The 12,358-nt window shown below is 41.4% G+C and overlaps 1 long non-coding RNA gene across 3 annotated transcripts in view; it reads right to left on the minus strand.

Moving 5' to 3' along the window:
• Positions 1 to 1,326: 1,326 nt before the first annotated feature.
• The window catches only part of LOC148878982 (uncharacterized), a 53,628-nt gene continuing 42,596 nt past the window's right edge, over positions 1,327 to 12,358 (minus strand). For all 3 annotated transcript variants that reach the window (XR_016104086.1, XR_016104084.1, XR_016104085.1), the window contains exon 5: positions 1,327 to 1,807. This is a non-coding gene — a long non-coding RNA (uncharacterized LOC148878982). The remainder of the gene's footprint in view (positions 1,808 to 12,358) is intronic.

The raw sequence follows: 12,358 nt of genomic DNA on the forward strand, positions 1-12,358 counted from the left end.
GTGGGTAAATAACTTTCCCACCTAGGGGGAAAATTGTCAACACTTGAATGGGACAAAAATGCCCCTTTTAATAATGAATTTTTATGGCTAAAATGGTCATTGCTTTGTTTACATGAGAAATAAAAGAACATGGGTAAATGCACTTACCCGGGTAAGTGTTTCCTAGGAAAAACTTTACTTGAGTAAGCAATTTACCGAAAAGTGAACGGCGCCTTAGTGTTTTGCATTTTCCTCTTTTTCTTTGTTATATTACCTTCAATTTTCTGTTTTTTCTGCATTTTGTTTCAGTTTCCCCTTTTTCTACATTTTATCTTATATTTTGCTGTAACTTTTTTGCCATGTTAATGTTTTGCCCTTTTTCTTTAATTTTATTTTATCAATTTTCTACGAAATGTCTCATAAATGATACAAAGTTGTTTGGGGCTTTTAAAATGTTTAAAATATGCACATGACAGTCACGTAAGAATCTTTTCTGAAGTTAACCAACAAAATGTGTTGACAATAGGGTCAACGTGCTAGAATTTGAAACTTCAGGGTAGGCCTTTCGCCTTCATCACAAATGAAAGTTTCAGGAGGTTAAGTACCACTAGGGACTGCTTAACCAACCACTAAGTCTAACCAATAGAAGTTTGATGCATAAGGGGGTGCCCCCACAATGTCTCATAAAAAAATATAAAGGTTGCTTGGGGCTTTTAATATGGTTTAAATATGCACGTGACAGTAAGATGAGAATCTTTTCTGAAGTTAACCAACAAAATGTTGACAGCAGGGTCAACGAGCTAGAATTTGGAACCTCAGGGCGGGCCTTCATCACAAATGAAAGTATCAGGAGGTTAAGTACCCCTAAGGACTGCTTAACCAACCACTAAGTCTAACCAATAGAAGTTTGATGCATAAAGGGGTGCCCCACAATGCCCCACAGCACATCCCAACCGTGTAGGTGATGTTCCCAATACATGATTGGGATGTGCTGTGGGGTGTTGTGAGGCACCCCCTAGTGAACTCGATCAAATCATCATTAAGGCTTGACTTTTTTTTTATCAATAACATTAAGGCTCGACTTCATAAGGAAAGCAATGTTTCAGCCAAAAAAGCATCAAGAAGAATTCGCATGGATGCCCCCACAGTCCATCCCAGTCATGTATTGAGAACATCTCTCCATTACAAGTACAGGAGATGCTTACCGATGCATGCTGAGATGTGCATGTGAGGCACACTCTGTGAGGCAATAATCTGATTCTCTGAACTCCATCAGGACCATCCAGAATAGAGTGACATGGAGATTACATTATCACCTTACCATTGCAAGGAAAGGTAATAATAAACTTTAACCAATCAGAAATCCACGTAAATTTAATTGAGTACCACATCATCATCTGCAGCAGCAGCAGCAGCAAAGTCAATCATCACGTTAATCTTTATATAATATTTGTAAATTTCACCGCCTCTTATCACGGCTACAAGTTACAAGGAAGGAACAGGCAGCCAAAGCTCTTCTAGTCGGCATGAGTACAAGACATTGTGGGAGGTTTAGTTGGTCGTCTTCAATCGGGGTGACACTACAGTTATAGCTTCAAGTATTCGGCTGCAACTTGCAAAGTAAATTGGTGTTGAACCTGTGACTTCATGGTGGTTGTGTACATCCACTCATTGAAAGGTGCGGGCTCATACAAGGGAATTCATTGGCCAGCTGAACAGCCATCGCGATGCTGGCCACTCAAATTCATGCAAGCAGTATGATTTATGAAGTGCACATTAACTCAATCTATAGCAGTTTGAAGTTCTTCGCTCTATCTGGTACACTTCCCTACAGAAAGCAAGAGGAATGAGAAAGTGAAAGATTTCTTTTTATTATGCCTCCTTTTCTAAGCTATCTCTAACACAAAGTAATCATTGAGTTTTTAAAGAACCAAGTACCGACATTTAGCTCAATCTATTATATTATGAAAACTAAACGGCTTTAAGGCATAAAGGGGGAAGAGGCAGTAAACAGAAAGCTCCTTCAATTAAACGTCCTCCTCCCTCTTTGGATTGAATTGAATGAATATTTTCCTTTCTCAAAATAATAATTGTTTGTCAAATGCATCACAAGCAATATATTGCATGTTTAAATTTACCCTGCCCATGTAAAAACAAAAAAAAAAAAATCCTTTTAGCAGAAAAAAATAAAAAGGCAACTTATTAAGAAATTAAAAAAAAAGAAAGAAACAAACATGATGAAACATCTAATTAAGGATCCCTCCAGAAAAGGATATTATGAGCACTGCCCAGTCTAAAAATGTGTATAGCATAGTTGTCCTTCAACTTGGGGTGAGGAATTTGCTAGGAAAACATTCAAAAAATTGGAAGAGAAATATTCTTTGCCCTGTAGAAGAATACTGTAGGCGCTGAAGAAAATTTTTCATTTTCTGAGGAAAGTCACGGTGACCAGGGATTAGCTGATCTTGCCAGTGCTGTCAAGGAGAAGAATCAGGCTTTGAATACAAGCCCATTTTTTGAGAAGACCCCGGTTCTGAAGAAGTTAAGGATGTGGAGAAACTTAGGTAAACTATTCTAGCAGATAGAGGCTTAGAAGACAGGAAACATTGAGATGTTCTGGTAATTGGTATCATCTATCTTTGCAAGATTAAAAGGGGGTCTATTTGGGATTGGACCAAACAAGAAATTGATAAAACCCATGAAAATCTTAAAAAAGAGGTGGAGAGGTATCGTTATGGTTGTGTTTACTATTTCTAAGTTTAGCTGTTTTGGGTTTCACCATTTGATTGTAGTTGTTTATTTTTCTTAGGGTGGAGAGTTTTGGGTACATGTTTTATTTGATTGCTTTTCGTTGAGGGGAAGGTGGGTTTTGGAGCTTTTCTGTCTTTCTCTCGGGTGATCTCTGGTCACCTTCCTTGTATTAATCTTTTTTTTTCTTTAAATAAATTTTAGTTTATTAACAAAAAACATTCACAACTCCTTTCCAAATGTTTGCACCATATGAATTTTGGGGAACATTAGAGAACCAGTCCATCTCATACTTATGATGAATCAACTTCATCCACAGCTCTCCTTTTTCGAGACTATCTCCATAGCCATTTTGCAAGGAGAGAATTATTTAGAAGATTTAGATGTCTGATCCCCAAGCCCTTCCACAGAAAATCCCACCTGATCTCCATATGATTTATAACAAAGGTTGGGGGCTGAGAAGAAAGACAAAAAATAAACAAAAAATAAACTGGGAGGTTTGATAATGGAATTCCAAGAAATTTTGAAGGGAGGAATCATTTCCTACATCCAAGGGATGATGCCAAGGTGTCATAGTCAGGAAAAGACCTAATGGGAATCAACTCACTCTTTTGAATATTAATCTTCAAGCCTAAGATTGCTTCAAAACAAATCAGAAGGCCCCTAAGGAATAGCAAATCAGAGGTTAGGGCTCTGTTAAAGATGATGGAATCATCAACAAACCAGAGGAGGGCAATAGACTGGCTATTCTAGATGACTTTGAAACCATCAATGAAGCCACCTGCATCAACTCTACTAATCAACTTGCTTAGAGCCTCCACCACAATGATAAATAATGGGCAAAGAGGGTCACCACATCACATAAACCTCTCTTCCCCTTAAAGTGGCCTGTCAGAGAACCATTTATGAGAATTTAGAATTTGGCAGTAGAAAAACAAGCTGAGATTCACCCTCTCCACCTAGCACCAAAACCCATTCTTCTCATAAGGTAGTCCAGGAAGCTCCACTGGACATGATCATAAGCTTTTTCCATGTCCAACTTGCATACTACATCCAGGGTTCACGATCTCAATCTTGAATCAATACATTTGTTTCAGCCTACATCCACAAAAACTACCTGCAAGAGATGTGATCCTACATAGGACTTTCGTTAATGGCACCATGCTTCTTTGGGATTAATAAAATAATAGTGGAATTGGTTGTTTGCATAATAGTGGCTTCTTCGTGGAATTCTTTCATAGCTTCCAATAGCTCCACTTTAATGAAAGACCAGCATTTCTTATAAAATTCAATGGGGAAGTCATTCGGCACGAGTTCCTTATGACCCACCAAGTCATTGATGGCCCTAAACACTTCATCTTCAACAAAAGGACTTCCAAAGAGGTCCTCCCATCCAAGGTTCAAAGTATCAATACACCCAGTATGCATGAACTTGTGTATCAGGTGTTTCAATAGCGCGGATGCCTTATGACCCACCAAATCATTGATGGCTCCAAACACTTCACCCTCAACAAAATGACTTCCAAGGAGGTTCTCTCATCTAAGGTTCAAAGTATCAATACACTCATATGCACGAACTTCATATCAGATTTTCCATAGCACGAAACTTTCTTTTTAGTTTATTTTTCAAAATTGGTTAGGGGTCAGTCTTAGGCTGCCTACCCCCTGAAACTAGTCAAAACCACAAAAAGCCGCTTATTTAGAGTATCAGGGCATTGTTGATACAATAAGATATTATACACGTATCATATAAAAATTTTGATCCTTGTTCTCATCTTCTATCAAACTGTCAAAGAAAAGTCCATCTAGTTTAGGTCTGTGTCATGGGCCAAAAATAATTCCTTGTAGTTGTAGAAGTCCACAATGGCTTTCACAGTCTCCCGATCTTCCTCAAATGTATTCTCCCCTATTTTGATGGAAATGTAATAGCATCTCCCTTGCATTTGTAATGTTGTAGAAGAAGCATGTATTTCTGTCTCCTCTTAACCTGTTGAGATTATTGCCCAATGCAGGTGCTCCTTCATGGGAAGCACACCTCCTATAGAAGAAAAAAGAGGAAGATGAAACAAATGATAACTCTCTCCTCTCCCTTGCAGGGATCATCCACTACTTGTAGTCTTGATTACAGAAGCATAACTATGAGTTACATGTGCAGGTTTCAATGGCTTGAGCTGACATGGCGAGGGAATTTCTAGTGTAGACACGAGCATAGGTCGGCCAAGTATGAACATGGGTGCTCTAGTTCTCTAATATAAGTCACCTTCTCATCGTCTGGTATCAAGACCCCATCCATATAAGCCTGGACTTTTGGACCTACTGTTGGAGTCCTAACATCTCCTCCTTCCTCAAGGCCTTGTCCTCAAGGCCGAAATGAAGATACTATTGAGCTAGACATGGTTCCCAGGTGGCCTCTTCTGGTAGTAATCCACAGGCCAATTTACTAAGGCTTCTTGGACAATCTTCTTGCCCACTTTTACCCATCTGTAATCAATAATAGTCGTGGGTTCAGTGAGTACTGTTAGTTATTCTATCAGACCTGATTTACTTCCTGAAATAAAAGGAAAGAGAGAAGAAGGGAGGAAGAAGGGAAGAGAGAGAGAGAGAGAGAGAGAGAGAGAGAGGAGAAGATGAAGAGATGGTTCAGCTGGTCTCCAGAAGGTAAAAAATCAATCTCCCAGCCAACCAGAATAATATATATAGATTTCTAAACTTTTAAGTACAAAGACCTTTGTGCCCCTCTTTATGTATGGAAACACCCTATTCAATATCAGACACAATAGACAAAACGACTTAAAGTAAAACATATGGAATGACTCAAATACCCCTGGATTGTCGACTCTAACAAGTACATGCCCTCATCTAAGAATTCTGGAAGCTTGGGAGCTACTGCAGAACTGGGCAGTTAACTCTTCTTAAGAAGTGAGACATGGAACACCGTATGCAACTTTGACCCCATCGGTAGTTCTAATTTGAAGGCTACAGTGCCCAACCTAGCGGCGATCTTAAAGGGACCATAGAGCTAATTTGTGCCATATTCTTTTGGCTAGTGAGGCATGACAATAGGGTTCATATTTTAAGTAAACCATATCCCCTACTTGGAATTAGACCTGTTCATGGGCCAGGTAGCCAGACGGGCCGGCCCGGCCCGGCCCCCAAACGGGCTTGAGCATGCATTTAAGCCCACAGGCTTGACCTCGGAACTAAGAGCCCGAGCTCAACTATTTTGCGGGCCGGGCTCGGGATTTGTTAAAAAAGCCTGGCCCAAGCTCGGCTCGGCCCGACCTTTGTATAAGTTAACCTAAATTCCCAAACTGCCTAACCCTAACCCTAAATTCTTAAATCTTTTCTTTTCGTTATCATTTCTCATTCTCACACTCTTAGTCGGCTCTCATTTCTCCCTCTCAAACTCTCACAATCTGCGAACTCAGCTGCACTTGCGAACCTAGCAAGCACTGTTTTCATCTTCTATCATCTCATTCTCAATTCTCTCTCTTCTCAAAACTAAGTCTTCTATCTTCTTAGTTCTCTCTCCAATCGGCGCCACCAGAACCCAGGCGCACCGTTTTCACTCTACAAATTCAGGCACCGGCGGCTGGCGCCACCAGATCTAGGTTGTTTCTCTCTCCGACAATGAGCTCTCTCTTTCTCTCTCTCTGGCCAGCACTATTTTCATCTTTCTTCTCACTTTCTTAGTTTCTATTCTCACTCTTAGACTCCCAGGAATCAACGGACTCAGCCTAGACACCATTCTCTCAATCTCAGAGGGCAACGACGACGCTCAGACTCCAGATCGGGCTTCGGGCTTTTTATGAGGGCCAGGCTCGGGCCCAAGTTGTAGGCCCATTGTTCGAGCCAGGCTCGGGCTCGGACCTGAAAATTTTATGTTAATGAAGAGCAAAAGCCCGACCCATGAACAGGTCTACTTGGAATTATACCAAACGATGTCTCTTGTCATAGGTAGCCTTCATGCATTGTTGGGCTTTGACCAGGTTAGTCTTGAGGGATTTAAGTAAATCATCCCTAGCTGAGAATGTCTCCTCTATTGAGGCAACAATTGATGATCCCCTCTCATAGGGGAGGATGGCCGGTGGGTCCCTTCCGTATAAGGCCTTGAATGGGGTCATTCATCCCTACATCTAAATGAAAGGTGTTGTACCAAAATTTGGCCCATGTTAGCCATTGGGCCCATTGGTGTGGCTTTTTTTTTATCAATACCCATTGGTGTGGCTTCTCCCCAGCAAAGCACCTTAAATAGGTCTCCAAGCAAGTTAAGGACCTCCATTTGACCATCCGATTGTGGATGATAACATGTAGGTAATAAAGCTCAATTCCCTATAATTTGAAGTACTCGGTCCAGAAGCGGCTAAGGAATGTAGGATCCTTATCAGAAATGATGGCTTTGGGTGTGTCGTGTAACTTTGCTACATTTTTCACACAAGCATCAGCTACCTAGGCTGTAGTATAGGGATGGACCAAGGCAATAAAAATGTTCGTATTTGGTCAATCGGTCCACTACAACCACGGTGACCATTTTTTATCAGTAAAAAAGAACAATTTTATTAGTAACAAAAACATGTCTTTACAACATTGAGTAGCCTCGGCTACTCCTTACAACAGAAAAAGAAAAAGCCCAGAGACTCTGCTCCTCAAGGTTACAGCTGTGCCAAAACACTTGGTCTCTGTTTACACCTTGTTTTGCCAACTGCTCAGCTAGGCTGTTGACTGACCTTGGAACCCAAAGAACTAAAATCTGCATGTCTTTTGACAATTTTCTAAAGTTTTTTATCTCATTTCTGAACCACCATGGAAGTTGTTCTTCTTTTCTCAGCCAGCTTAGAATCACTTTAGAATCCCCTTCAATTATCAGCTTCTGAACACCTAACTCCACAGCTTTCTGTATACCAAACATCACAGCCTTCAGCTCTGCTCTCGTGGAGTCCCCTTCCCCAATTGGTCCTGAGAACAAACCCAAAATTTTCCCCCTCCCATTTCATAACACCCCACCTATCCCTGATGGATCTGGATTGCCAAAGCTGCCGCCATCAAAATTTAATTTGAAAAAATCAGCTGTGGGTGGGGTCCAAAGTCCTACCAGTTTTTTCTTGGAGAAAGAGAGAGTTGCAATCACTCCCCAATTTAATTTGAGAAAACCATGATGACTGTTTTTCCCATGCAGGATAGCAAACCAGAAATGAAATCCATAGACATTTCATCCCATACCTGATCCAGGAGTGGGATGGGCTGAAGGAGGCCTGCCGGAGCCTAGGCCTCATTTTTGTTGTTGGCATACAGTGCAAGCTTCCACATAATCCTCAATTGACTTTCTCATGGATTTCCAGTAATAATGTGTTGCTAAACAGCAATAGGTGTACAGAATCCCAGAATGCCCATTGAGAGGAGTGTCATGAAGCAGCCCTAATAACTTGAGAATGAATCGAGAATAAGGTGGTGACACTAGTCGGCCTTGAAAGAATAAGGTATCAACCTTGATAGAGTAGCAGAGAAGTGGAGGGATCCTTGCACTATTCACGGATCTAGGTCAGTGTGGGGTCCTCATGAACCTCTTGTTTAAGTTCCTACAGCAGAGGAAATCTGGGCTATGAAACCCCCAAGTGTGACAACTCTTCTTTGCAGGATAGAGCATCAGTTGCCTTGTTCGTGGTCCCTGGCTTGTATTTTTAATATAGTCAAAACCCAGAAGTTTAATTAGCCACATTTGTTGTTCATCCATATGAATGCATTGCTCCAGAAGGTGTCTCAAGCTTCTTGGTCAGTTCTTATTATGACCCAGCGGCCTAGGAGGTAAGGTCCTCCATTTTTGAACCGGCAAGACTATGGCCATCAGTTCTTTCTCGTACACCAACTTGGTCTGATCCTTGGGAGACACCTTATTAAAGTAGGCCAAGGGTTGCCTAGATTGCATGAGAGCTGCCCCGAGCCCACATCTTTGATGCATCACACTCCAAAATGAATATCTTTGAAAGGTCGGGCAGGGCCAGGGCTGGAGGGGTTGTCACAACCTCTTCAGGGCGTCAAAAGCCTGTCGGGTGAGGGGTGCAGCTAGCAGCCCATATCCAAAAACCCCCTGAACCCCTTAGCTATTTAGGTTGGGGCCAATCAAGCAAACATGAGAATTTAGTTAGGTCAGCCCAAACCTTACCTTCTGAAACAATGTGTCCCAAATAGTTTATCTAATTCTGACCAAAAGTGCATTTAGTTGCCTTTGCATGGAGTTGGTGTTGTCAAAGTAAGTTTAGTGCAACAGAGAGACTTTGAAGGCGAGATGGCCAATCTGGGTTGTATATCAAGATATCGAAAAAATTCAAGATGGACCTTTGAAGGCTGTTGAATAAGCAAGTCTTACTTTAGTTTAGTGCCGCAAGGGCACATATGTAATTTTACATTGTTTTATTATTCTTGACAGTATGGCCGGCCAAAAATAAGAGGAAGAGAAGAGAAGAGAAGAAGAGTGAAGAGAGAGCAGAGGAGAAGGGATTTGCAATGTAACAGTGTTGGCGGCGCCAGCCTTTATTATAATATATATAGGGCGACAAAAATAAAAAGGGAAAAGACCCTTGTGCCCCTGAGTACAATAACAGACATAACAAAAGTGAAAAAACGAAATTAAAAAAAAAAACACTTTAACTAGCCAAACAGACCCTAACACCAACAACTAAATTATTTTAACACTCCCCCTCAAGTTGGAGCATGGATGTCAATCATGCCCAACTTGTCACACAAATCTTTGTGCCGCACATGATGAAGACCTTTGGTGAAGATATCTGCAAGTTCTTCTGAGCTAACATATGGTGTACACACTTCTCCATTTTCAAGTTTCTCTCTGATAAAATGCCTGTCCACTTCAATGTGTTTCGTCCAATCATGCAGGATTGGATTAGCAGCAATATTGATGGCAACTTTATTGTCACAGTAGAGTGACATAGGATTGCTCACTGCGAAACCCAGTTCACCTAACAGATTTCTTATCCACATGATTTCAGCAACCCCATGAGCCATCGCTCTATACTCTGCTTCAGCACTAGATCTAACCACCACACTTTGTTTTTTACCTCTCCATGTGACCAGGTTTCCTCCTACAAAGGCACAATACCCACCGATAGACTTTCGGTCATTGACTGCTCCTGCCCAATCTGCATCAGTATATACTTCCACCTTTAAGTGACCATGTTTCTGGAACAACAAACCAGCTCCGAGAAACTTCTTGAGGTATCTCAAGATCCTCTCTGCAGCTTCAAAGTGAGTTGTCCTAGGGTTGTGCATGAATTGACTAAGGACACCCACTGCATAGGCAATATCAGGCCTGGTCATAGATAAATACAAAAGCCTCCCCACGAGTCTCTAGAACTTCTTCACACCTTTCAAAAGCTCTCCCTGACTGTCTCCCAGATGATGATTAGATTCAATTGGTGAATCAATTGGTTTTACCCCCAACTTAGTTGTATCTTCTAGTAGATCTAGTACATATTTCCGTTGGGAAATAAAGATGCCCTTGTAAGAGTGGGCAATTTCAATTCCAAGGAAATAACGTAAGGGGCCTAGATCTTTCACCTCAAATTGAGTGGCTAAGAATTTTTTTAGTCTCCGTATTTCAGCCTCCCAATCTCCTGTGATCACTATGTCATCCACATACACAATAAGAGCTGCAATTTTACCTTCACCTCTTTTCATAAACAGAGTATGATCTGACTGGCATTGTTTGAACCCCATCTGTTGAACTGCTAAATGGAACTTACTAAACCAAGCCCGAGGTGATTGTTTCAACCCATATTAAGATTTTTTTAACCTGTACACCTTTTGTTCACTGCCTTTGGCACAGAACCCTGGTGGTTGGGTCATGTACACTTCCTCTTCCAAGTCACCATTCAAGAAAGCATTTTTTATGTCCAATTGGTGAAGTTCCCAGTCAAGATTTGCTGCCAATGAAAGAAGAATCCTGATAGAGTTCATCTTGGCTACTGGAGCAAAAGTCTCTGCATAGTCCACTCCATATACCTGTGTAAAGCCTCTTGCTACCAGTCTAGCCTTGTACCTTTCAACAGTTCCATCAGCCTTGTGTTTCACTGTGAACACCCACTTGCAACCCACTCGTTCCTTCCCTTCAGGAAGGTCTACCAATTCCCAAGTGCCATTTTTGTGTAAAGCATCAATTTCTTCCTGCATTGCATCTGTCCATTCAAGTTTAGACAAAGCTTCTACCACATTCTTAGGAACGGGGACACTGTCCACAAAAGAGAGAAAGGCATGGTATGAGGGTGAAACATGATCCTAGGACACAAAATTAGAGATAGGATGATTAGTGGTACAAGACCTAACACCCTTTCTCTTAGCAATAGGAATATTAAAATCATTGATGACGGGAGAATCAACATTTAGAGGAACATACATATCAACAGGAGCAAGTGTACCTGGCTGATGAGATTGATCTGCCTGGGGTGAATCCAATGATGTTGGTTGCATAGTGTCAGGTTCAACGGCTCTTGAACTCTGCTAGCTTTTATGGCAATGATGAAAAACCCGGAATGGAGGAGGATCGGGTAAAGGAGGTAGTTGAGTTTGAATCGCCTGTTTCTCCTCAACCCTACTCTCCCCCTGAGGAGAAACCGAGAAAAAATGTTGATTCTCAAAGAATGATACATCAATGGAGACATAGTACTTGCAAGAGGTGGGATCACAGCAGCGATACCCCTTTTAAGATAAAGGGTAACCAAGAAAAACACAAGGAATAGCCCAAGGATCAAGCTTACCACGAATAGGGGATAGGTTATGGACAAAGAAACGACACCCAAAAACACACATCGGAATGGTGGACAACGGGGCTATAGGGAACAAAAGCTGATGTGGGGCCTTATACTCTAGGAGCCGAGAGGGCATGCAATTGATGATATATGTCGCACACAAGACTGCATCCATCCAAAACTATTTTGGCACATTCATATGAATCAATAAGCCATGAGCGACTTCGAGAAGGTGACGGTTCTTCCGTTCAGCCACACCATTTTGTTGGGGTGTCCTGGCACAAGAGCTTCGCTGAAGTGACCCACTCGAAGCAAAAAACTTCGTGAGATCACTATGGAAATATTCCTTCGCATTGTCCGACTAGAAGATATGGATTTCCGTTTGGAACTGAGTGAACACCATGCATTGAAAAACTTTCACAATTTTTGGCACTTCATCTCGACATCGCATAGGGTAAACCCAAGTGTATCTAGAATAATCATCAATCAAGGTAATTAAGTACTTATAGCCAACCTCAGTAGGTAGAGTAACAAGGCCCCAAACATCATAATAAACAATATGAAATGGAAATTCAGATCTTTTATTTCGCAAAGGTAAAGAACTTCTACAATGCTTACCCAATTGACAAGTTTGACACTGTCACCGACTCAATGACAAGGACTCAAACAACGTTGGAAACATAACTTTTAATGACTCAAAAGAAAGATGACCTAGACAACTAACTATGCCATAAATAGGCTTGACTCTCACTTCACGAACTCATGGACTCTGTAGCCACAAGACCAGCATTATTCTCCAACGCGTAGAGGCCATCCACCATGCTTCCTCTACCAATCGTCTTCTCCGAGGCCAAATCCTAAAACACATATGAAGA

Source organism: Nelumbo lutea, chromosome 1 (genome assembly GCF_056320005.1).
Source record: "Nelumbo lutea isolate HS-2025 chromosome 1, American lotus-T2T, whole genome shotgun sequence".
In the NCBI taxonomy this organism is placed as follows: Eukaryota; Viridiplantae; Streptophyta; class Magnoliopsida; order Proteales; family Nelumbonaceae; genus Nelumbo; species Nelumbo lutea.